Source organism: Vulpes lagopus, chromosome 3 (assembly GCF_018345385.1).
Source record: "Vulpes lagopus strain Blue_001 chromosome 3, ASM1834538v1, whole genome shotgun sequence".
NCBI lineage: Eukaryota > Metazoa > Chordata > Mammalia > Carnivora > Canidae > Vulpes > Vulpes lagopus.
The window spans coordinates 53135718-53162959 of record NC_054826.1 but is presented as its reverse complement, the minus strand read 5'-3'; positions in this window follow the sequence as shown (position 1 = coordinate 53162959).

Genomic DNA, 27242 nt, shown 5'->3' with positions numbered 1-27242 from the left:
GGTGCAGGGTGTCCATCGAAAGATGAATGGAAAAAAAAAAAGAAAGATGAATGGATAAAGAAGATGTGGTTTATGTATACCATGGAATATTCCTCAGCCATTAGAAATGACAAATACCCACCATTTGCTTGGATGTACCTGGAGGGTATTATGCTGAGTGAAATAAGTCAACCGGAGAAGGACAATCATTATATGGTCTCATTCATTTGGGGAATATAAATAGTGAAAGGGAATAGAAGGGAAGGGAGAAGAAGTGTGTGGGAAATATCAGGAAGGGAGACAGAACATGGAAGACTCCTAACTCTGGGAAATGAACTAGGGGTGGTGGAAGGGGAGGAGGGCGGGGGTGGGGGTGATTGGGTGACAGGCACTGAGGGGAGGGCCACTTGACGGGATGAGCACTGGGGGTTATTCTGTATGTTGGCAAATTGAACACCAATAAAAAATAAATGTATTATTAAAAAAAAAAGAAGTAGCCGCAGCAGGAAAGAAACACACACCCCCCCTCGCCCCCCAGCAAGTGGAAGGAGATTGCGCTGACTCCTCTCCTTTTCCTCCAGAGAAGCACATCCCCTCCCATGCCTCTGGAAGGTGCCTTGGAGGAGGTGCCAGGAGGGATGATTGACATTCTTATCCTCAAGGACAGGGAGTTGAGCATGAGAATTCTGGACAAACAGATCTTGTTGTTGTTGTTGTTGTTTTAAATCCTATGTTCTTTTAGCCTCCCCACATAATTGAGTTCCTCTCCCACAATCTCTTCTCCTAGTTCACCCAATAGACAAGCATGTAGAGTTTGCCACTCCTCGAGGTCTTTGCTCGGGAGGGCTCTGCCACGTGAAGCTTGTTGGGCACAAACTCCTCCGCTCCTTTTTGGTCTGACGTCAAGGTGGTCCTAGGGGTTGGGGGCCCCAGACACTGAGAGGGTGGAGGTTACGGTGGTGCCCTGGGGATGCCGTCCTTTCCAGTGTCTCTGGTTCAATCCTCCTTGGTGGTCATGCTCCCTCCCTTCTGGTGCTGCCCCACCGGCCCTCAGTCGCCACCTCCCCACCTCCGGTAAGGTCCCAGAGAGGGGTGATGACTTTGTGAGCGGCACAAGCTCTTACTGGAGGACCCCGCAATCCCACTCCCACAGATCAGTCCCGGGGGACCCAGAGGAGGCATAGCGGAGTGCCAGCTCGTCTCTGAATCCTCTGCCTGTCTAGTTTGTCGAGGTCATGTGTACACCCATCTGACACCATGCTGGCCCTCGGGACACTGGCTGATGCTCCCCGGAGGTGCAGGCTTCTCCCACTGAGACACAACCAGGTGCCCTGAAATACGTGTCCTTGAAAAACCAACGTGATAAAGGGGAACGGAGAAGAAATAAGTGGGAAATATCAGAAAGGAGACAGAACATGAGAGACTCCTAACTCTGGGAAACGAACTAGGGGTGGTGGAAGGGGAGGAGGGCACTGAGGGGGGGCACTTGACAGGATGAGCACTGGGTGTTATTCTATATGCTGGCAAATTGAACACCAATAAAAAATAAATTTATAAAAAAAAAGAAAAAGAAAAAGAAAAACCATCGTAAGGTCTTCACCCGTGACCTCTCTTCTGCTGAGTGGTCTTCTGCTCAGCTGCCCTCCGAGGGGAAGAAGTACCAGGAATGCATGTAGTTTAGCCAACTCAGGAAGGATTTATTTTTTATTTTGTTGTATATTTTTTAATTGGAGTTTGATTTGCCAACATATAGCATAACACCCAGTATTCATCCTGTCAAGTGCCCCCCTCAGTGCCTGTCATCCAGTCACACACACCACCCCCCGCCCTCCTCCCCTTCCACCACCCCTGTTGGTTTCCCAGAGTTAGGAGTCTCTCAGGTTCTGTCACCCTCGCTGATATTTCCCACTCATTTTCTCTCCTTCCCCCTTTATTACCTTTCACTATTTTTTATATTCCCCAAATGAATGACACCATATAATGTTTGTCCTTCTCCGATTGACTTATTTCACTCAGCATAATACACTCTAGTTCCATCCACGTCGAAGCAAATGGTGAGTATTTGTCATTTCTAATGGCTCAGGAAGGATTCCCTTGAAATAAAACCCTTCTTTTCAGGTGTCTGACGTTTAGTCAATGCTTTCCACCTACTAGACGTCTGTCCAGCCTTCCGAGCCACCTGACTTGCTTGATTCCTCTCTTGGCATCTCATCTGTAGTTTTCATAGTGCTCAGGATGTAGGATGTACACAGAACAGTTTTCAACCCCGGGTGGGTGGACACTGTTAAGTGCGATCACGGATTTATACAGGTGAGAAGAAGGCTGAGAGAGAGGCTTGGAAATTAAACCCTTAAAAGTCCACTGTCAATTGGTGATGCTAACGTGATAAGAGTTCCCTTTCATTTTTTTTAATAATAAATTTATTTTTTATTGGTGTTCAATTTGCCAACATACAGAATAACCCCCAGTGCTCATCCCGTCAAGTGTCCCCCTCAGTGCCTGTCACCCATTCACCCCCACCCCCCGCCCTCCTCCCCTTCCACCACCCCTAGTTCATTTCCCAGAGTTAGGAGTCTTTATGTTCTGTCTCCCTTTCTGATATTTCCCACACATTTCTTCTCCCTTCCCTTATATTCCCTTTCACTATTATTTATATTCCCCAAATGAATGAGAACATATAATGTTTGTCCTTTTCCGATTGACTTACTTCACTCAGCATAATACCCTCCAGTTCCATCCACGTTGAAGCAAATGGTGGGTATTTGTCGTTTCTAATGGCTGAGTAATATTCCATTGTATACATAGACCACATCTTCTTTATCCATTCATCTTTCGATGGACACCGAGGCTCCTTCCACAGTTTGGCTATTGTGGACATTGCTGCTAGAAACATTGGGGTGCAGGTGTCCCGGCGTTTCATTGCATCTGTATCTTTGGGGTAAATCCCCAACAGTGCAATTGCTGGGTCGTAGGGCAGGTCTATTTTTAAAGAGTTCCCTTTCATTAGAGGAATTCTTGCTGGGGGGCTTGTGCTCTCTCCTGTCTGGATCAGAGTGTGAAGTTTTAGAAATGTACCTACGGTCCCAGAAAGCGTTTAAGTGCCTTAGCACCTAGACAGGATGCTGCTTTGTCACCTCCGGAGTCCTATCCTCTGTCACCACTGTTCATGTTTTCCTATGATTGCATAATGCTCGCAGGTGTCTATCTTTGATAGTTCTTGCTTCTCCTTGTCCTCTTTGGTCCCTTTTGTTTGTTTGTTTTTTGAAGATTTTATTGTGATTGATTGATTGATTGATTGATTTTTAAGATTTTTTTAAATTCCCTTATTCATGAGAAACACAGAGAGAGAAAGGCAGAGGGAGAAGCAGGCTCATTACAGGGAGCTTGATGTGGGACTCCGGAATTACACCTGGAGCCAAAGGGAGAACCTTAACCACCAAGCCACCAAGGTGCCCAAAAGCTTTTTAATTTCAAGTGATCTCTACATCCATCCAACAGACGTGGTGCTGGCTGGAACTCACGACCCCCTCCAATCAAGAGTCATATGGAGCCAGCCAGGTAGAAAAACAAACCAACTATAAAAACAAACCAAACAAAACAAATAAAAAACAAACCCCCTCCAATCAAGAGTCACACAGGGCCAGCCAGGTAGAAAAACAAACCAACTAGAAAAATAAACCAAACAAAACAAACCAAAAAGAAAACCAAAAAAAAAAGGAAAAAGAAAGAAAAAAAAAGTTTTGAACATGCCAAAGGAAGTTCTGCTCATTGTTTTCATTTTCCCCTTAATATCCTGGACAATCATGATCAATAATTACCTCTTTTCCAGCGCCCCCACACACGGGAGAGGGGGGTTGTACAGATGTTCTTGAACTGGATTTATGTAGTGAACAGCTATTTTAACCCCCTTCCTTAAACCAGCTTTCCCAGAATAAGCTCATAGTAGGCCTGTCTCAGAGATCTGTAAGACCCTGACTACCCAGGAGCTGTGGGGGTGCAAATGGAAATGAGCTGGCCTGAGTTCTGAGGCTCAGGCCTTCCCAGAATGATAGTTTCTCAATGAAGGGAGTTTAAACCTTTCTCACCAGAATGTTTGGAGGGATGGTCCAAAAGCACTGGAGGGCCTCTGGGACACCACAATTCCTTGAGTGCAGCTCTTCACTGGCACCTTCCTTTAGGTAAGTCGAACCTCTCACCCCAGGAGGGGAGACTGGGCAGTGCAAGGCTGTGGCCTTCAGTCTAAGGACCAAGCCATCCCTGATAGAACCTTTCAATGAGCCCTCACACCTGAGGGAGGTTAGCAGGTAGCTCTAGCCTTAGTGGTGGAGGGGAAGTGGAGAGGCCAGGTACTTTTCAGTGAGAAAGCAGCTTTCCTGGTCTGCAGCTTACAAGTCTGTCACTGGAGTGAGTTAGCACACCATCTCCACAGTTGATGTGGAGGTGAAAAACCATTGTACCTACTGAACGCTGAGGAATTAGCGTTCCTTGAATGAAACTTTCAGATAGCCCCTATGTGGTTGGGAGGTATGCCCTGGCTCCACGTTAGGACAGAGACCCAATGGCACCCCCGTCCTGAACTCTGTGCCCAAGGATCATGTGAGGGCAGCTTTCCAGGCCTCTCCAGGAAGGGCTTGAGAAACCAGCTCCTAAAAAGAAGAAGAAGAAGAAAAAGAAGGAGGAGGAGGAGGAGGAGGAAGAGAAGGAGAAGGAGAAGGAGAAGAATAAGCAGCTCAAGAAATTTGGAGGGGCCTGGAAAGCCCTGTTCACCTGTAGGTGACATAGGCATTCCTGGAGTACACCGTGAGACTAGCGTCGCACCTCAGGTAGTGGAAACAGGTGTCTAAGCAGTGGTGGCAGTGCAAAAGGAAAGCGGGCTACTTCCTGTGAGGACAAATCTCTCCCTGACTAAGCTTACCTGGAGGCCTCACCTGTAGGCCTCTCCTGGAGGCCTTGAGACCCCGCCTTCCAAGGAGGTGTAAGAGTGCCTTGGAAATGAGCTGGCCCATGTTCTAAAGCTCAGGCCTTCCTAGAAGGTTAGATTCTCGATAAAGTGAGTTCAAACCTATCTCCTCACAAGGTGTGAAGGGACTGTCCCAAGCGCTGGAGGGCCTCTGGGACACCACAGTTCCTAGACTGCAGCTTTTCACTGGCCCCTTCCATGAGGAAAGTCAAACCTCTCAGCCCAGCAAACTGAGGAGCCTGGGCAGTGGCAAGGCTGTGGGCTTCAGTGTGAGAAACAGGCCCTTCCAGAGGGAACCTTTCCACATGCTCCCCTCACAGTTGAGGGAGGTTAGCAGCTAGGTCCACCCTCGGGGGGCGAGGGGCAAGGGCAGAGGCCAGATACATTTCAATGAGAAATCAGCTTTCCTGGCCTGTACCTGACCAGGAATCTGTCACCGGCGTCAGTTACCACAACCTCTCCACTGTGGTTGTGGAGGTGAAATGGCCCTGCAACCTCCTGAACGCTGAGGAACTATGCTTCCTTGAGGGAAACATTAAGCTAGCCCCTCCTAGGAGGGAGATAGCTCTGGCCCCACCTTAGGCTGCAGACTGAATGGAACTCACTGTCCTGAACCCTGAGCCCAAGGGGCCAGTGAGAACAGCTTTCCACTGGCTTTTCCAGGAAAGGCTTGAGAAGCCAGCTCCTCAGGAAGTTTGGAGGGGCCCTGGAATGTGCTGTCCACCTCTAGCGGCCGTAGGCCTTCCTGGAGTGCTCACTGGAGACTAGCTTCTCATCTCAGGGTGTGGGAATAAGTTTCTCGGCAGCGGTGGTGGCACTAAGGGAAAGCGGGCTACTTTCCTGTGAGGACAAAGCTCTCCCTGACTAAGCTCACCTGTAGGCCTCTCCTGGAGGCCTGTGAGACAGTGCCTCCCTAGCAGTTGTGGGGCACAATGGAAACGAGCTGGCCTGTGTTCTGAGGCTCAGACCTTGCTAGAAGTAAGCTTTTGAAGAAGGGAATTCAAATATGTCACCCCACAAGGTGTGGAGGTCAGTACCAAAGCGCTGGAGGGCCTCTGGCACACCACAGTTCCTTGAGTACAGCTCTCCACTGGCTGCTTCCATGTGGAAAATCGAACCTCTCAGCCCAGCCGACAGAGGAGCCTGGACAGTGGCAAGACATTGAGCTTCAGTGTGAGAACCAGGCACTCCTAGAGGGAACCTTTCAACATGCTCATCCTCACATCTGAGGGAGGTTTGCAGCTAGCTCCACCTTCGGTGGGCGAGGGGCAGGGGCAGAGTCCAGGTACTTTTCACTGAGAAAGCAGCTTTCCTGGCCTGTAGTTGACCATGAATCTGACACTGGGGTGATTTAGCACAACCTCTCCACAGTGGTTGTTGAGGTGAACTGACCCTGCGACCTCCTGAATGCTGAGGAACTAGCATTCCTTGAGGGAAACTTTCAGCTATCCCCTCCCAGGTAGGAGGTAGGCCCTGGCCCTACATGAGGCTGGTAACCCAAAGAAACTCACTGTCCTGAACCTTGTGAAATGGAAATGCTATCTAGTTGCCTGTGAGCAACAAGCTATCCTTGAGTGCAGCTTTCAACTACCTTCTCACCTAAAGGCATCAAAAGAACCTGTGGAGGCTCTAGGGAAATGCAGTCTACTAAACTCTGAGACACAAGCATTCCTGCTCTGCAGCTTTCAACTAGCCTCTTACCTACAGGAGTGGAGGGCCAATGGAAATGCTACGTAGTGAATAGTGAGACCCCACCATTCCTTGAGCGCAGCTTTCCACTACCTTCTCACTTACCTGCATTAGAACCTATATTAAAAACACCTCTGGAGGCTCGAGGGAAATGCAGCCTACTGAACTCCGAGAAACAAGCGTTACTTGCAGGCAGCATCTGACAAGCCTCTAACATATGGAAGTTAGAACCTATGTCCACAGTAGGTGCAGAGGCCCAATGGAAACTGTGTTCAACACTCAGAAAGAAGCATTCCTTAAACACAGCTTTCTTATTTAAAAAAAAAAAAAAAAAAAGACACAGAGAGAGGGGCAGAGACACAGGCAGAGGGAGAAGCAGGCTCTATGCAGGAAGCCTGACGTGGGACTCAATCCTGGATCTCCAGGATCACACCCTGGGCTGAAGGTGCCACTAAATCACTGAGCCACCAGGGCTGCCCATGAACACAGCTTTCAACTAGACTCTTACCTATGGGAGCTAGAAAGTAGCCTCACTGTAGGTGAGGAGCTACCATGGAAATGCACTGTACTGAAATCTGAGACACAAGCATTCTGGGCCTGCAGCTTGCCACTAGCCTCTCACCCACAGGAGGTACAAGCTAGCTCCACAGGAGTGGAGGGCCTATGGAAATTCTGTGTAGTGAACTGTGAACAACCAGCATTCCTGGAGAGCAGCTTTCAACTAACCTTCTCACCTACTGGCATTAGAACCTAGTTCAAAAGCATCTCTGGAAGCTCAAGGGAAATGCGGCCTACTGAACTCTGAGAAGAAAGTGTTCCTTGAAGGCAGCTTCTGACAAGCCTAGTCTAACATAAGGGAGTTAGAACCTATGTCAACAGTAGGTGTGGGGGCCCAATGGAAAGGCCCTGTGCTCAACTCTCTGAAAGAACCATTCCTTGAATGCAGCTTTCAACTAGCCTCACCTATGGGAATTAGAACCTAGTTCCAGTGTAGGTGAAGAGGTGCAATGATATGCGGTGTACTGAACTCTGAGACACAAGCATTTGTGCCCTGAAGCTTTCCACTAACCTCTCACATAAGGGAGGTACAAGCTAGCTCCACAGGAATGGAGGGGCCATGGAAATGCTATGTAGTGAACTGTGAGCAACCAGTGTTCTTTGGTGCAGATTTCCACTATCCTCTCACCAACTGGCATTAGAACCTATATCAAAAGCACATGTGGACACGTGAGGGAAATGCAGCCTACTGAACTCTGAGAAATAAGCGTTCCTTGAAGGCAGCTTCTGACAAGCCTCTAATATAAGGGGGTTAGAACCTATGTCAACAGTAGGTGTGGAGGCCCAATGGAAAGACCCTGTACTCACCTCTCAGAAAGAAGCATTCCTTGAACACAGCTTTTTTTTTTTTTTTTTTTTTGCAGGTTAAATTTTATTACGTCTCAAATACAAAACATTCCAAAAAGAGAAAAGTGATCTATAATATCTAGGTTCTATAATCAACTACCAGTTAAACAAAACATTTTATCATTCTGTTTTACAGCCAGTATAAGGCCAAAAGAATCAAGACATTCTTTTTCCAATGGGAGAGTAAGTCTGCTGGGTCAGTAAACTTTGCCAAATAACTGAATGGTCATTTAGGTATGCTTAATTTGAATTTAGTATTTATGTTTACTATGATTAATTTCTATGTTATACACTATTTTCAAGATATCTAAAAATCTCCAAAGCCAAAGTCATCAGAAGCACAATCCCAAGTAGTTTACATTATGGGAAGATTGAGGAAGACAGCTATGTAAGTGCAACAGCTACTTAAATTTGGTCAATACCTTCATCATGATCTGTAATTACAAGAGCCTATCCAATGAGGGTTACAATTTTTGGACTATTTCCCACAATTGCCAAGATTAAACATGATAAGCACTGATTTTACTATGAAAACAAAAATATCAGAAGTTGGGTGGCTCAGGTGGCTCAGAGGTTTAGCACTGCCTTCAGCCCAGGGCATGATTCTGGAGACCTTGGGATCGAGTCCCACGTAGGGCTCCCTCAATGGAGCCTGATTCTCCCTCTGCCTATGCCTGTGCCTTTCTCCCTCTCTGTGTGTCTCTTATGAATAAATAAATAAAATCTTAAAAATTATATCAGAAGTTTTTGTACTTAGTTCTAACACAACAACTCAAATCCAGTTCCTCTGAGAACTGAACACAGCTTTCAAATAGCCCCTCACCTATGGGAGTTAGAAGCTAGCTCCACTCTAGGTGAGGAGGTGCCATGGAAAGGTGCTGTACTGAACTCTAGGACACAAGCATTCCATGCCTGCAGCTTGCCACTAGCCTCTCACCCACGGGAGGTACAAGCTAGCTCCACAGGAGTGGAGGCCCGTGGAAATGCTATGTAGTGAATTGTGAGCAACCAGCGTCCCTGGAGAGAAGCTTTCCACTATCCTCTCACCAACTGGCATTAGAACCTATATCAAAAGGACGTTTGGAGGCGGAGGGAAATGCGGCCTACTGAACTCTGAGAAACATGCCTTCCTTGCAGGCAGCTTCTGACAAGCCTCTAACAAAGGGAAGGTAGAATCTATGTCCACAGTAGGTGTGGAGGCCCAAAGGAGAGGCCCTGTGCTCAACTCTCAGAAAGGATTTCTTAAATGCAGCTTTCAACTAGCCTCTCACTATGAGTATTAACTGATTTCCCTTGGTGCTGCCACCACTGTTGAGACACCTGTTTCCACTCCCTGAGGTGACAAGTGAGCTGCCAGGGGGCACTCCAGGAAGGCATAGGGCCCTATAGGTAGACAGCATCTTTCAGGGCCCCTGGGAACCTCCTGAGGAGCTGGTTTCTCAAGCCCTTCCTGGAGAGGCCAGTGGAAAGCTGCCCTCACTGGCCTCTTGGGCCCAGGGCACAGGACAGCAAGTTCCATTGGGTCTGCGGCCTAATGTGGGGCCAGGGCCACCTCCCTAGTGGGGGCTAGTTGAAAGTTTCCCTCAAGGAAGGCTAGTTCCTCAGCTTTTAGAAGGTTGCAGGGTTTTTTTTACCTCAACAAAAACTGTGGAGAGGTTGTGCTAACTCACCCCTGTGACAGACTCCTGATCAGCTACATGTCAAGAAATCTGCTTTCTCAGTGAAAAGTACCTGGCCTCTGCCCTTGCTCCTCACCCACTGAGAGTAGAGCTAGCTGCTAACCTCCTTCAGCTGTATAGGCTGGGATGTTGAAAGGTTCCCTCCAGGAGTGCCTGGTTCTCGCATTGAAGCCCACAGCCTTGCCACTGCCCAGGCTCCTTGGTCTGCTGGGCAGAAACCTTCCACTTTCCTCAGGGAAAGGCCAATGCAGACCTGCACTGAATGAACTGTGGTGTCACAAAGGCCCTCCAGCACTTGGGACAGTCCCTCCCCACCTAGTGGGGAGACAGGTTTGAACTCCCCTCATCAAGAGGTTAGCCTTCTAAGAAGGCTAAGCCTCAGAACTCAGGGCAACTTATTTCCTTTTTTTAAGTATATTTTTATTGGTATTTGATTGGCCAACATATAGTATAACACTCAGTGCTCATCCCGTCAAGTGGCCCCCTCAGTGCCCGTCATCCAGTCACCCCAACCCCCCACCCATCTCTCCTTCCACTACCCCTTGTTCATTTCCCAGAGCTAGGAGTCTCTCATGTTCTGTCGCCCTCTCTGATTTTTCCCACTCATTTTCTCTCTTTTTCCCTTTAATCCCTTTCACTATTTCTTACATTCCCCAAACAAGTGAAACCATATGATGATTGTCCTTCTCAGATTGACTTACTTCACTCAGCATAATACCCTCCAGTTCCATCCACGTCGAAACAAATGGTGGGTATTCGTCCTTTCTAATGGCTGAGGAATATTCCATTGTATACATAGACCACCTCTTCTTTATCCATTCATCTTTTGATGGACACTGAGGCTCCTTCCACAGTTTGGCTATTGTAAACATTGCTGCTATAAACATTGGGGTGCAAGTGTCTCGGTCTTTCATTGCATCTGTATCTTTGGGGTAGATATGCAGTAGTGCAATTGCTGGGTCATAGGGCAGATCTATTTTTAACTCTTTGAGGAACCTCCACACAGTTTTCCAGAGTGGCTGCACCACTTCACACTCTCACCAACAGTGCAAGAGGGTTCCCCTTTCTCCACATCCTCTCCAACATTTGTTGTTTCCTGCCTTGTTAATTTTCCCCATTCTCACTGGTGTGAGGTGGGATCTCATTGTGGTTTTGATTTGTATTTCCCTGATGGCAAGTGATGCAGAGCATTTTCTCATGTGCATGTTGGCCATGTCTATGTCTTCTTTGGTGAAATTTCTATTCATGTCTTCTGCCCATTTCATGATTGGATTGTTTGTTTCTTGGGTGTTGAGTTTAATAAGTTCTTTACAGATCTTGGATACTAGCCCTTTATCTGATACGTCATTTGCAAATATCGTCTCCCATTCTGTAGGTTGTCTTTTAGTTTTGTTGACTGTTTCTTTTGCTGTGCAGAAGCTTCTTATTTTGATGAAGTCCCAATAGTTCATTTTTGCTTTTATTTCTCTTGCCTTCGTGGATGTATCTTGCAAGAAGTTACTGTGGCCGAGTTCAAAAAGGGTGTTGCCTGTGTTCTCCTCTAGGATTTTGATGGACTCTTGTGTCACATTTAGATCTTTCATCCATTTTGAGTTTATCTTTGTGTATGGTGAAAGAGAGTGGTCTAGTTTCATTCTTCTGCATGTGGATGTCCAATTTTCCCAGCACCATTTATTGAAGAGACTGTCCTTTTTCCAGTGGATAGTCTTTCCTGCTTTGTCGAATACTAGTTGACCATAGAGTTGAGGGCCCATTTCTGGGTTCTCTATTCGTTCCATTGATCTGTGTGTCTATTTTTGTGCCAGTACCACACTGTCTTGATAATCATAGCTTTGCAGTACAACTTGAAATCTGGCATTGTGGTGCCCCTGGCTTTGGTTTTCTTTTTCAATATTCCCCTGGCTATTCAGGGTCTTTTCTGATTCCACACAAATATTAAGATGATTTGTTCCAACTCTCTGAAGAAAGTCCGTGGGATTTTGATAGGGATTGCATTGAACGTGTAAACTGCCCTGGGTAGCATAAACATTTTCACAATATTAATTCTTCCAATCCATGAGCATGGAATATTTTTCCATCTCTTTGTGTCTTCCTCAATTTCTTTCAGAAATGTTCTGTAGTTTTTAGGGTATAGATCCTTTACTTCTTTGGTTATGTTTATTCCTAGGTACCTTATGGTTTTGGGTGCAATTGTAAATGGGATTGACTCCTTAATTTCTCTTTCTTCAGTCTCATTGTTAGTGTGTGGAAATGCCACTGACTTCTGGGCATTGATTTTGTATCCTGCCACACTGCCGAATTGCTGTATGAGTTCTAACAATCTTGGGGTGGAGTCTTTTGGGTTTTCTATGTACAGTATCATGTCATCTGCGAAGAGGGAGAGTTTGACTTCTTCTTTGCCAATTTGAATGCCTTTTATTTCTTTTTGTTGCCTGATTGCTGAGGCTAGGACCTCTAGGACTATGTTGAATAACAGTGGTGAGAGTGGACATCCCTGTCGTGTTCCTGATCTTAGGGGAAAGGCTCTCAGTTTTTCCCCGTGAGAATATTTACTGTGGGCTTTTCATAGATGGCTTTTAAGATGCTGAGGAATGTTCCCTCTATCCCTACACTCTGAAAAGTTTTGATCAGGAACGTATGCTGTATTTTGTCAAATGAAAGTGATAGATGCTTTCACTGCATCTATTGAGAGGATCATATGGTTCTTGTTTTTTCTCTTGTTGATGTGATCTATCACGTTGATTGTTTTACAAGTGTTGAACCACCCTTGCATCCTGGGGGTAAATCCCACTTGGTCATGGTGAATTATCTTCTTAATGTACTGTTGGATCCTTTTGGCTAGTATCTTGGTGAGAATTTTTGCATCTGTGTTCATCGGGGATATTGGTCTATAATCCTCCTTTTTGTGGGGTCTTTGTCTGGGTTTGGAATCAAAATGATGCTGGCCTCATAAAAAGAATTTGGAAGTATTCCATCCCTTTCTATCCTTAAGAACAGCCTTAGGACAGACCACTCTATCTAAATAGCCTCTTCAATTTGAAATGTCCTCAATCAATTTTCTCTCTCTCTGACTTGAATGCAGCTTCCAACTAGCCTCTCACATAAGGAAGTTAAAACATCTCTAAAAAGTGGGTATGGAGGCACATTAGAATTGTGCTATACTTATCTGTGAGTCATAACCTTTCTTTGAATGTACGTTTCAATGATCCTCTCACATAAGGTATGAGAACTTATCTGAACATTAGGGGTTGTGGTACAAGGGGTGTGTGATATATGTACTCCTGAGAAAAAAAAGTTTTCCTTGAATGAGCTTTCAACTAACTTCTCACTTAAGAGAGTAAGAATATCTCTCATAAGAAGGTATGTAGGCACTATGGAAATGCATTGTTCTTATATGTTAGACACAAGCTTTCCTTGAATGAAGCATTCAAGTACTCTCTCACATAAGGTAGTTAGAACCTATCTCAACACTAGATGGGCAGGGCTAATGGATATGAGATGTACTTAACTCTGAGAAACAAGCTTTCCTTGAATGCAGCTTTCAACTAGCCTCTCACAAGAGGCTTTTAGAACTTATCTCAACAGTCAGTGTGGGCTGGCAATGGAAATGCAATATAGTTTACTGTGAAACAAGCTTTCCTTGAATGAAGCTTTCAAATACGCTCTCACATGAGAGATTTCAATGCTATCTCAATAGGTGTGAAGTGCAATGGGTATACAATATACTTCACTCTGAGAAACAAGCTTTCCTTGAATGCAGCTTTCAACAAGCCTTTCACAAAAGGGACTTAGATCCTATATCAACACAAGGTGTGGAGGCACAATGGAAATGTGTTATACTTAACTCTCAGAAAAGGGTTACCTTGAATGCAGCTTACAACCAGCCTCCCACAGAAGAGATTAGAAATCAATCTCTACAATAAGTGTGGAGGCACATTGTATATGTGCTTTACCTTACTCTGAGAAACAGGCTTTCTTAGAATGCAGTTTCTAAACACCTTCTCACATGGCAGAGTGAGAACCTGTCTCAACAGTAGGTGTGGAGGTGCAATGGAATTGTGATATACTTAACTCTGAGAAACAAGTGATCTTTGAATGCACCTTTCAACTAGCATCTCACATAAGGCCTATAACCTAGCTCAACAATAGGTCTAGAGGTACAAGGGATATGCCATATATTTAAATGTGAAAAACAAGCTTCCCTTGAATGCAGCTTTCAACTAGCCTTCACCTATGGGAGTCAGAACCTAGCTCAACTGTAGGTGAGGAGGTGCCATGGAAATTGGCTGTTCTTAACTCTGAGAAATAGGCATTCCTGCCCTGCAGCTTTCAACCAGCCTCTCATATAAGGGAGGTAGAAGTGATTTCCACGTAGGAGTGGAGGTGCAGGGGATGCCTGGGTGGCATCTGCCTTCAGCTCAGGGTGTGATCTCGGAGTCCTGGGATCAAGTTCCACATTGGGCTTCCTCCATCGAGCCTGCTTATCCCTGTGTCTCTGCCTCTGTCTCTGTCTGTGTGTATCTCTCATGAATAAATAAATAAATAAAATCTTTAAAAAAACAAAAGGAGTGGAGTTGCAATGAACATGCTATATAATCAAAGGTTAGAAACACGCATTCCTTGAGTGTAGCTTTACACTACCTCACACATAAAGGCGTTATAACATTTATCAAAAGTAAGTATGGAGGCTCCAGTGAAACACGACAGACTTAACTCTGACAAACAAGTGGTCCTTGAACGCAGCTTCTGACCAGCCTCTAACATAAGGAAGTTAGAACCTATGTCCACAGTAGGTGTGGAGGACCAATGGAAAGGCCCTGTGCTCAACACTCAGAAAGAAGCATTCCTTGAACACAGCTTTCAGCTAGCCTCTCACCTATGGGAGTTACAACCTACTTCCACAGTAGGTGAGGAGGTGCCATGGAAAGGCACTGTACTGAACTCTGAGACACAGACATTCCTGCTCTGCAGCCTTCCACTTAGCCTTTCACCTAAGAGAGGTGGAAGCTATCTCCACCGGAGTGGAGGAGCCATGGAAATATTATGTAGTTAACTGTGAGAAACCAGTGTTCCTTGAGTGCAGTTTTCTACTCCCCTCTCTCCTCCAGCATTAGAACCTATATCAAAAGAACCTGTGGAGGCTTGAGGGAAATGCGGCCTACTGAACTCTGAGAAACGTGTTCCTTTGGGGCAGCTTCTGACAAGCCTCTAACATAAGGGAGTTAGAACCTATGTCAACAGTAGGTGTGGGGGCCCAATGGAAATGTGTACATAACTCCAAGAAACAAGTGTTCCTTGAAGGCAGCTCTTCACTACCCTCTCACAGAAAGGCATTAGAACATACATCAAAAATAAGTGTGGAGGCTCAAAGGAAATGTGATATACTTAACTCTGAGAAACAAGCATTTCTTGCAGGCAGCTTCTGAGAAGCCTCTAACATAAGGGAGTTAGAAGCACACACACAGTAGGTGTGGAGGCTCAGTGGAAATGCAGTGTACATAACTCCAAGAAATAATTACTCGAAGGCTGCATTACTCAAAGGCAGCTGTCAAGTTGCCTCTAAGAAAAGGAAGCTTGACTCTATCTCAACAGTAGGTGACTGAGGCGCACTAGAAGTGAGCTGTACTTAATCTGAGAAAGAAGCATTCTCTGAATGCAGCTTTCAACTAGCTTCTCACATAAGGGAGTTAGAAACTACGTCAACCAGAGGTGCAATGGAAAGGCCCTGTCTTACCTCTAAGAATGACCCCTTCCATGTATGCGATTTCCACTAGCCTGTCACATACTGGTTAAGAAACTATCTGAACAGTAGGGTGGCAACACAATGGAAATTCAATGTACTTAGGGTGGCCTTGGGGGGCTCAGCAGTTTAGTGCCACCTTCAACCCAGGTGTGATCCTGGAGACCCAGGATCGAGTCCCATGTCAGGCTCCCTACATGAAGCCTGCTTCTCCCTCTGCCTGTGTCTTTGCCTCTCTCTCTCTCTCTCTCTCTCTCTCTCTCTCTCTCTCTCTCTCATAAGTAAATAAAATCTAAAAAAAAAAAAAGACCTATTATCTTAAAAAAAAAAAAAAAAGGAAATTAAATATCCTTAACTCTCAGAAACAAGCATTCCTTGAATGCAGCTTTCAACTAGCTTCTCACATATGGTTCCATCAGGAATGCCCCAACTTTTGGGGAGGAACCAATGCTAGGCTCCCTTGGGGGAGATATTCTGGTCTTCATTTTGTTGGTTTGTTGCTGCAGCTTTTGGTATCTTAGCACAAAAGTGGCCCTATTCTGATTGTAAAGTGAAAACAACGGATGGATGGGATCCAGATGTGGTTATGCTACCTGGCAACTAGAGTTGTTTTCATGAAACAGGGAGATTGGAACATCAATCTTTCATGACCTCTCCACCAATAGGAGTGAGACAAAGGCTAGAGTTCTTTGGCATCTTGTTTGTGTCTATGTGTCCCTATGTATTCTACGTAGGAGAGGTTTCCTCTGCCTCCAGATGCTATTATTGCTAGCATCCGTTTGTAAAGGAACTCTAGCTCATGAGTTGAAAGGCAGACGCGGGTAAAAATCGGGCACCGATCAGGGAAATACAAATCAAATCCACAATGAGATGTCACCTCACACCAGTGAGAATGGGGAAAATTAACAAGGCAGGAAACCACAAATGTTGGAGAGGATGTGGAGAAAAGGGAACCCTCTTACACTGTTGGTGGGAATGTGAACTGGTGCAGCCACTCTGGAAAATGGTGTGGAGGTTCCTCAAAGAGTTAAAAATAGACCTGCCCTATGACCCAGCAATTGCGCTGTTGGGGATTTACCCCAAAGATACAGATGCAATGAAACGCCGGGACACCTGCACCCTGATGTTTCTAGCAGCAATGTCCACAATAGCCAAACTGTGGAAGGGAGAGGAAATGTGTGGGAAATATCAGAAAGAGAGACAGAACATAAAGACTCCTAACTCTGGGAAATGAACTAGGGGTGGTAGAAGGGGAGTAGGGCACTGAGGGGGGCACTTGACGGGATGAGCACTGGGGGTTATTCTGTATGTTGGCAAATTGAACACCAATAAAAAATAAATTTATTATTTAAAAAATCGGGCACCATACAGCTCAGAAAGTTAAAGATGAGTCCCAATGTTTTACAAGTTCCCATGATCTGGGATGAAATTCCCTACATTTGGGACGCCTGGGTGCTCAGCAGTTGAGCATGTGAGCCCAGGATCTGAAACCGAGTCCCACATCAAGCTCCTTGCATGGAGCCTGCTTCTCCCTCTGCCTAGGTCTCTGCCTCTCTCTCTCTCTCTCTCATAAATAAATAAGTAAAATCAAGAAAGAAAGAAAGAAAGAAAGAAAGAAAGAAAGAAAGAAAGAAAGAAGGAAAGAAAGAAAGAAAGAAAGAAAGAAAGAAAGAAAGAAAGAAAGAAAGAAAGAAAGAAATTCCTTACATTCAGACTTCTAGGTCACCCCATCAGAAAGATGCCTCCAAGGATGGGACCAAGAGGTGGTCTACAGAGATAAGGATAGACCAAAAGTTTACACACCTGACCTGAACCCCTACTTCTCAATAGTCAGAATCATGAAGAAGAGGGGAAACCAGGCCAGGCAGATGCCAGAAATCGGAAATCCACTTCTCCTCCCCAAGCACAAGCACAACCGATGCCCAACCCACTGTCTGCTCCTCCACCTCTTTCAGAGGCTGAAAGGCACCACAGACAAAGCCTGTATTGCAGGAGGAAAAGACAGGGGACCGAGATGGAGGAACAGGTGGAGGTGGAAGGGTGGAAGGTGATGGATAAGAAAAGGGAAAGAGGGACGCTTGGATGGCCCAGTGGTTGAATGTCTGCCTTCCACTCAGGGCATGAGGCTGAGGGCCCTGGGATTGAGTCCTGCATGGGGCTTCCCACGGGAAGGCTGCTTCTCCCTCTGCCTGTGCCTGTGCCTCTCTCTCTGTGTCTTTCATGAATAATAAAGAAATCTTTAAAAAGAAAAAACCCAAAAAACTTTACATCTGCCTCAGCCCCCACCTCTGCCTCTCCCTCCCCTGTCTCCCCCTCCCTCTCCCCCTGTTTCTGCCGCACTCCTGTGGCTGGAGTAGTCAACTCCTCTGCCATCCCAGTGCCTCCAGTGCCATGGCCCCCAACCTCCCCACCCACAGCAAGGAGCAAAAATCACCCCAAACCATTGGGCCACCTCCTTCTGAGGTTCACATTGGAGTACCTCCAGTACCTCCCAAATCAGCAGGCAGGAAGGGGCCCGAGGGTTCCCCTGGACTGAAACGGCCCACTCAGACTTTCCCACGAGAGCCTGACAGTGGGAGTGGGGAACAAATCAGTTGGCTTTTTAGTGGACACAGAGACGACATATATGGCTTTCGAGCCAATTCAAGGTTGTTTTATTTGAAAAAGGTGTGTCCTTGGAGCAATCAATGTTACACATCAAGCAGATAACCGGCTTTCTCTCTCACCTCCCAGCCCCCTGGAGTTGTAAAATTGCTTGATTTTTAGTTCCATCTGACTTACAAGCCGTTAGGGCAGGCGGTGGGTTGTGCTGCACTCCTGTCTCAGTTTGTGAGCCTGAATGGTGTTGATCGAAATAGACCCCTCCGTCAACTTTATATAAAGAAACCATGTTTTCTGTCTTGTTATACAACAAGCACAAAAAAGAAAATGAGAACTACTTATGTCCTTGTTCCTCTCAGAGGACTGGGACACTGGAGGGTCCAGGCCCAAGGGAGGGCCCTACTCAACTTTGCTGTTAACTCAATGGATTAGTTAAATTGCACCTGTTGTGATTTGTCCACATAAACTACTTTAAATGGTCGATTTTGTCTGTCTCATATACTTTTCATTGTTAAGAGCAAATAGTTAAAAGAAAAAATGTTTATAGGTAAACACTTAAAATAGCCTCCAAAATCCTTGGTAACCTGAAAATTTGAAGTTGTGCTAGGTTAATTGATAAATTGGGTTGAATTCATCACATACCTACGTCTTTTCAATAGAAGGTAAAATACTAAAGTATGAGTCACTAAGACACCCAAGGTGGTTTTTGTTTTGTTTTCTTGTGTTTTCCTTCCTCCCCCCCATTTCTTCCCCTACCCCCCTTTTTTTTTATCTTTTGTCTTATTCAGGAAAACTGCAGATACTTGGGTGTGTTAGTAAACATGTTTCATGCTTTCTTAAAAATTGTATTATAAACACACACACACACACACACACACACACACACACACACTGCGTTTCTAAAAACTATGACATGTATTCATACGTTTGCCAATCAAAAGAATTCTGGTACAAGAGTGTGCCATTGGATCCTGCTGACTTTTCAATAAAGACTGAGGTTTCTAGGACATAAAAGTCTGCCATGTGGGGGACGCCTGGTGGCTCAGCGGTTAAGCATCTGCCTTTGGCTCAGGGCATGATCACAAGGTCCAGGATTGAGTCCCGCATCCGGCTTCTTGTGGGGAGCTTGCTTCTGCCAATGTCTCTGCCTCTTTCTCTCTCTCTGTCACTCATGAATAAATAAACAAAATCTTTTAAAAAATTCTCTCTCTCTGTCTCCCTCTCTCTCCCTCCCTCTCTCCCTCCCCCCCTTCACACAAGTGCTCTCTCTCTAAAGAATGTAAATAAATACAATTTAAAAAAAAGTCTGCCACATAGAATCCAGACTGCTGGAAAATGAAACGATAAGGAAAACAACTCTGTGTGTGAGAAGGTAGGAGATGTGTAGAAGAGGTACAAGGGATGAGAATACATTTTTGGTTGAGGGAAAAGAAAATAATCCTGTCCTTAAATGAGCCTGGCTATTTTATTTTATTTTATTTTATTTTATTTTATTTTATTTTATTTTATTTTATTTTATTTTATTTATTCATGAGAGACATAGAGAGAAGGCAGAGATATAGGTAGAGGGAGGAGCAGGCTTATTTAAGCAGGGAACCTGATGTGGGACTCGATCCCTGAACTCCAGGATCATGCCCGGAGCCAAAGGCAGATGCTCAACTGCTGAGCCATCCAGGCATCCCAGAGCCTGGCCATTTAGAGAAAGAAAACTTAAGACTGAGTCCGAATGAAAAAGGACATTGTAAAAGGGTTTTTGAAGGAGACTTTTTGAAAAGGAACTGTATGCATGGTCTGGACGGACTGAGATTGGAAGAAGTAAGTTTTACAAGTACACTGATATAACATTGAGATTTAGCTCTCCTCTCTGTTAAAATGCCAAGTTTTTCTTGTATTGGTCATCTTTTTTTTTTTTTTTTTTTTTTTTTTTTTTTTATGATAGTCACAGAGAGAGAGAGAGAGAGAGAGAGAGGCAGAGACACAGGCAGAGGGAGAAGCAGGCTCCATGCACCGGGAGCCCAACGTGGGATTCCATCCCGGGTCTCCAGGATCGCGCCCTGGGCCACAGGCAGGCGCCAAACCGCTGCGGCACCCAGGGATCCCCTTGCATTGGTCATCTACTCTTGAGAAGAGATTGTGAACAGAGGAGAAAAGGAATTTTTTTCTTTACCTGCACAAAACAGCAAGGTTTTTATATTCGTTTTCATCTGGTCTTTTTTTATTTTTTTAAAGATTTCTTTATTTATTCATGAGGTATACACAGAGAGAAAGAGAGAGAGAGGCAGAGACACAGGCAGAGGGAAAAGCAGGCTCCCCACAGGGATCTCGATGAGGGACTCGATCCTGGATCCTGGGATCACACTCTGAGCCAAAGGCAGACACTCAACCACTGAGCCACCCAGGCTCTATCCAGTCTTTACCTATGTAAGAGTGAAAACTTCTCAATAGTAAAGGAGCTACATTTTGGTGACAACTCTATAACATCCTGTAGAATCTCCTAGGGTCACCTTGGGAAAGCAGATACTGACATTTTCAGTGTTGTAAGGATCCGTGATCCTTTGTAGGCCCATGCCTTGAAACCTGAGATGTTGGTTGCTTGGTTGGTTGGTTGGTTTGGTGGGCTGGCTGGCTCTTTGCTTGTTTGGGCATTCATTCATCGATTTTCAACAGATTCCCAGAAAGTCAAACCCTAAATAGAGTCTCTTGGCTAAAATATGTAGTTTACCTGCCATGTGAAGTCACATAAGAAGCATTGTCAACCAAATAATAATAAGCGCTCTTAGATTAAATTGGGTACGTGAATGCTGTTGGTGTTTCAAAAACGAAAGGAGATTCCTAAAGTTAAAACATGTCCTGATACACTGCCATCACTCGACATTCAGATTGTTAAAATGCTGTGTTACCAAAAAAATCAAATTTTCTTCTTGACTGCATTATAATGAACTCTCATTGGGTCTTTAACCATGTCTATTGTTGACAGCCCTGTCGTTTTCAGGTGTTGTTCTTTTTTTTTAATAATAAATTTATTTTTTATTGGTGTTCAATTTGCCGACACACAGAATAACACCCAGTGCTCATACCGTCAAGTGCCCCCCTCAGTGCCCGCCAACCAGTCACCCCCACCCCCCCGCCCTCCTCCCCTTCCACCAGACCTAGTTCATTTCCCAGAGTAAGGAGTTTTCCATGTTCTGTCTCCCTTTCAGGTGTTGTTCTGATGCTCTTGCAAAAATATGGTCCAGCTTCCAGAAGATTCACGAAAAGGACTTTTTGACAAATACTGGTCTCTGGTTACCCTGAGATCATGAAACTAAAGTATGAATTGCTAGAACTAGGCGGTGGGGCAAAATGGTGGAAGAGTAGGGATCCTCAACTCACCTGGTCCCACCAACTTACCTAGATAATTTTCAAAACATCCTGAAGAGCTACAAATTCGACCTGAGATTTATTTTTTTATTTTTTAAATGATTTTATTTATTTATTCATGAGAGATACACAGAGAGAGAGAGGCAGAGACACAAGCAGGGGAAGAAGAAGGCTCCATGCAGGGAGCTTGATGTGGGACTCAATCCTGGGACCCCAGGATCACGTAGTGGGTCAAAGGCAGGCGCCAAATGACTGAGCCACCCAGGGATCCCCTCGACCTGAGATTTAAAGAGAAAATAGCCAGAATGCTACAGAGAGAAGGGTTTTTGCTTCTAGCAAGGTAGGAATATAGAAAAAAAATTAAATAAAAAATAATCAAGGGGTGGGGCACCGTGAGGAGCCGGGCTAAAAGTGGGGCAGCAAAAGCCTCCAGGATAGGAAAGCCCAGCCCTGGAGAAGTGGGACTTTAAAATTCCGCACTGGATTTTTCTTGGACAGAAAAGTGCTCAGCAGGGAAATCGGACAGAACAGCAGAAGGGGCAGTGAAGCCTCCAGTTTCCCGAGGTTACTTATAGAGGAAGTGCTCCTGGGGGAGAGCACACCACACACTGCGGGCCGATCTCGGTAAAGGGCTGGAGCGCAGCCCGTGGGGCCTCGGGGAGAAGCTGGTGGGTCAGGTGGGGGCTCCGGAAGGAGGAGTGTGTGCCCTGCTGCGTTGGGAACCACGGCCCTGGGAGCGCAATTCTAGCAGCACAGGCCCCGGATCCCAGGGCGCCCTAGTAGACACAGCCCATGAGCCTGCATTCCTCTTGGGACAGATGAAGACGAGGAGGGCACAGGACAACAAGGACTCTCCTGCCGACGCCGGGCGCCCCCAAGCTGTGCAGATCAGCGTCCCCTGCTGCCCCAGGAGCACCTAGGCCAGTGCGGACTGGGAGACTGTGGTAGTTACTGCAGGGAGCTGACTCCAGAGCTGGAGACCTGGCTGCTGCCAGTATTGTTCCTCCTTGTGTCACCTTGTGCTTGGGAGAGGCAGGACTGCCAGAGAACAGAGGCCTCACGGGGTAAACAGCTCCCACTGAGCCCAGCACCCAGCAGGGGGTGGGGCATCTCCCCCAGGTACACACACCTGAGAATCAACACAGCAGGCCCCTCCCCCAGACGACCAGCTGGAAGAACAGAGGAAGAGAAACTTCTTGACAAAGCAGTGTGGGAAAGTAACAGGGGATATCGAGGGATTTATAGCATAGAGAACTAGATGATCCCCCCCTCCCCCCCTTTTTCCATTACAACTCATTTTTATATCAGACTAAGAATTTCAAATATTTTTTCTCTTTTCCCACCTCAACTACATTTTACCACCTCTTTATTTTCAAGTTTCTTCCTTTTTGACTTTCATATTTCTACAATTGCATGTCTTAGGTATATTTTCCACTTGTAGATACCCTTCAACATACTTAATTTAACTTTGAGATATATACGAGATATGGGTTTTTATTTTTTGTTTTCTCTGCCTCATTTTGTTCTACAATGGTGGAAGTTAATACCTTCTAAAACATGACCAGCATGCACCCAGAACCAATGGTGCTGGTTGATTCTGTGAGATTATATTCTCTCTTCATTCCCCTTCTGCCCCCCTCTTTTATCTCGTTTATGTTTTGGTGGTCAATGGTGGGGATTTCTACAAGTATTGCTGGTTTATATAAATTTGGGATTGAGCATCTTCTAACAACAGAACTTAGTACACTCAGAACCCAGAGGATTGCCCTCTAGTACCTCTCAGGTAGACTACATTCTCCCTCCACTATAACTTCTTCACCACCACCATCTCCCAGTCCCCCTACCTTTTTTCTTCTCTTTTCCCCCTTTTTTGCTTTCCACTCTTTCCTTTAGTTTTTTTCCTTTTCTTTTTTTTCTTCTTCTATGGGATCTTTGGCCTTTTATTTTTTACTACTTTGTTTTAAAATTTGTTTTTCACTTTAGTTGTCCTTTTGTTTAATTTTGTTCTGATCTTTGTTTTCATTTTCTGGTCTCTGACCCTAACAGAATCATCTAGGGTGAAATTTACTTAGGTTGTGATTGATATTATTGACTCAGCCTGCTCATACAGCCACTCTGTACTGAGCAAAATGACTAGAAGGAAGAATTCACCACAAAAGAAAGAAGCAGAAACAGTACTCTCTGCCACAGAGTTACAGAATATGGATTACAATTCAATGTCAGAAAGTCAATTCAGAAGTACAATTACAAAGCTACTGGTGGCTCTGGAAAAAAAGCACAAAGGACTCTAGAGACTTTGTTACTGCAGAATTTAGATCTAATCAGGACGAAATTAAAAATCAATTAAATGAGATGCAATCCAAACTGGATGTCCTAATGACTAGAGTTAATGAGGTGGAAGAAAGAGTGAGTGACATAGAAGTCAAGTTGATGGAAAGGAAGGAAGCTGAGGAAAAAAAGAGAAAAACAAGAAACCATAAGAAAAGCTTAAGGGAAATAAATGATAGCCTCAGAAGGAAGAATCTAGGGATGCCTTGGTGGCTCAGTGGTTTAGTACCTGCCTTCGGCCCAGGGTGTGATCCTGGAGTCCCGGGATCGGGACTTCCTGCATGGGGCCTGCTTCTCCTTCTGCTTGTGTCTCTGCCCCTCTCTCTCTCTCTCTGTCAAAAATAAATAAATAAATTTAAAAATCTTAAAAAAAAAAAAAAAAAAGAAAGGAAACCTGAGCAGGCCAATAACCAGTGAGAAATTGAAACACTCATCAAAAGCCTCCCAAGACACAAAAGTCTAGGGCCAGATGGCTTCCTAGCGGAATTCCATCAAACGTTTAAAGAAGAAACCATACCTATTCTACTAAAGCTGTTCGGAAACATAGAAAGAGATGGAATACTTCCAAACTTGTTCTATGAGGCCAGCATCACCTTGATTCCAAACCCAAACAAAGACCCCACAAAAAGGAGGAGGAAATGCTGGGATACCTGCACCCCGATGTTTATAGCAGCAATGTCCACAATAGCCAAACTGTGGAAGGAGCCTCTGTGTCCATCGAAAGATGATTGGATAAAGAAGATGTGGTTTATGTATACAATGGAATATTCCTCAGCCATTAGAAATGACAAATACCCACCATTTGCTTCGATGTGGATAGAACTGGAGGGTATTATGCTGAGTGAAATAAGTCAATTGGAGAAGGACAAACATTATACAGTCTCATTCATTTGGGGAATATAAATAATAGTGAAAGGAAATAGAAGGGAAGGGAGAAGAAATGGGTAGGAAATATCAGAAAGGGAGACAGAACATGAAGATTCCTAACTCTGGGAAATGAACTAGGGGTGGTGGAAGGGGAGGTGGGCGGGGGGTGGGGGTGAATGGGTGACCGGCACTGAGAGGGGGGGCACTTGATGGGATGAGCATTGGGTGTTATTCTGTATGTTAGCAAATTGAACACCAATAAACAATAAATTTATTATTTAAAAAAAAGAAAAAGGGGATCCCTGGGTGGCGCAGCGGTTTGGCGCCTGCCTTTGGCCCAGGGCGCGATCCTGGAGACCTGGGGTCGGGTCCCACGTCGGGCTCCCGGTGCATGGAGCCTGCTTCTCCCTCCGCCTGTGTCTCTGCCTCTCTCTCTCTCTCTGTGACTATCATAAATAAATAAAAAAAAAAATAAAAAAAAATAAAATAAAAAAAAGAAAAAGAAGATGTGGTCTATGTATACAATGGAATATTACTCAGCCATTAGAGACGACAAATACCCACCATTTGCTTCGATGTGGATGGAACTGGAGGGTATTATGCTGAGTGAAGTAAGTCAATCGGAGGACAAACATTATATGGTTTCATTCATTTGGGGAATATAAAAAATAGTGAAAGGGAATAAAGGGGAAAGAAGAAAAAATGAATAGGAAATACCAGAAAGAGGGACAGAACATGAAAGACTCCTAACTCTGGGAAACGAACTAGGGGTGGTGGAAGGGGAGGTGGGCGGGGGGGTGGGGGTGACTGGGTAATGGGCACTGAGGTGGGCACTTGACGGGATGAGCACTGGGTGTTATTCTATATGTTGGCAAATTGAACACCAATAAAAAATAAATTTATATTAAAAAAGAAGGTGTGGCCTATATGTACAATGGAATATACTCAGCCATTAGAAAGGACGAATACCCACCATTTACTTCGATGTGGATGGAACTGGAGGGTATTACACTGAGTGAAGTAAGTCATTTGGAGAAGGACAATCATCATATGGTTTCACTCGTTTGGGGAATGTAAGTAATAGTGAAAGGGATTAAAGGGGAAGGGAGAGAAAATGAGTGGCAAAAATCAGAGAGGGTGACAGAACATGAGAGACTCCTAACTCTGGGCAACCAACTAGGGGTGGTGGAAGGGGAGGGGGGGGATGGGGTGACTGGATGACAGGCACTGAGGGGGGCACTTGATGGGATGAGCACTGGGTGTTATACTCTTAGTTGGCAAATCGAAGTTCAATAAAAAAAAAGTTAAAAAATAGAGTGGTCTGGGAAGAATTTCTGTAGAATTGATGTCTAAGCTGTACCCAAATTAAAAGGCGGGAAATGTGTAGGGTTAGGCAGCCTTCCAGGAGGAACGAATGGTGTGGAGGAAGAGCTTGTAGTATGTGATGACTTGCAAGGAAATTACTGTGGTTAGAGTGTAGTGAGAGATGAAGATGGGACATGAGGGGAAGAGAGAGTGAATGACAGCCAGGGGCCCATCACATAAAGTCCCTCAAGCTATGGCACACAAATTGGATTTTACTTTGAGGTCATGAAGATTTTCAAGCACAAGGTGATCAACCTAATGTTTTTGTTTGTTTGTTTGTTTTGTTTGTTTTCAACCTAATGTTTTGAGATGATCACTCTGGATGCTTTGTAGAGGTTGAAAAGCAATGGAGACAGGAGACATTTGGGAGCCTCTGGAAGCAGTCCAGGTGAGGTTGAGGAGGCTTGGATGGATATGGGGAAAGTTGCGGTAGAGAAGAGATGGATCTTGGAGGTAGACTGGCCAGGGCTCAGCAGTGGGTTGAATGTGTGCCTGTGTGGGAAAGACCAGGAACTAAAATTTACTCATAGACTCATAGTAAAATTTACTCATAGGTTTGAGCCTCTGGATGCCTACTGGAACAAATCCATTGAAAGGATTTGGGCTATGGGCTCAGTCACGTGAGCATCTGCCTTCGGCACAGGTCATGTCCCGGGATCCTGGGATTCGGCCCCTCATTGGGCTCCCTGCTCAGTGGGAGGCCTACTTCTCTCTCTCCTCCCTGCTTGTGCTCTCCCTATCTCTGTTTGTCTCTCTCAAATAAATAAATAAAATAAAATAACAAAGGATTTGGGCTAAAATAAAATAAAGTTTTGGCTGAAACCCAAAGACACATATGGGTGCATTTAAGTTGAGAAGTACAGGTCTTAGGGTTTACTTCAGCAGTTATTGAGGAGTCTGGCTCCTGGTTAGAGATCCATGTGTGATTTGCAGGCCTTGAAACTTGAAATGCAAATATAAGAACATTTAACTCATGTAGAATCATGAAAATGACACAATTCACATTTCATAGCTGGTACATACATTATGTATTCTGTTTTTATAAGAACGGTGGAAACATTGCACATCTGTTTTTGTGTCACTTCTTGATGTGCACACATCCTATCACACTCTCTCCAGTTGGCTTCTGATGAAGGAGGTGAAAGACTGGGTGGGAGCGGGGACAGAACTAGGGCTGCTGCACTTTCACTTTCCTTCGATGTCATCATTTTCAGCGTAAGTGGTTGGTTCATCCAGGGAAGCAAGAGGAAAATAACATGATAGGTTTCTT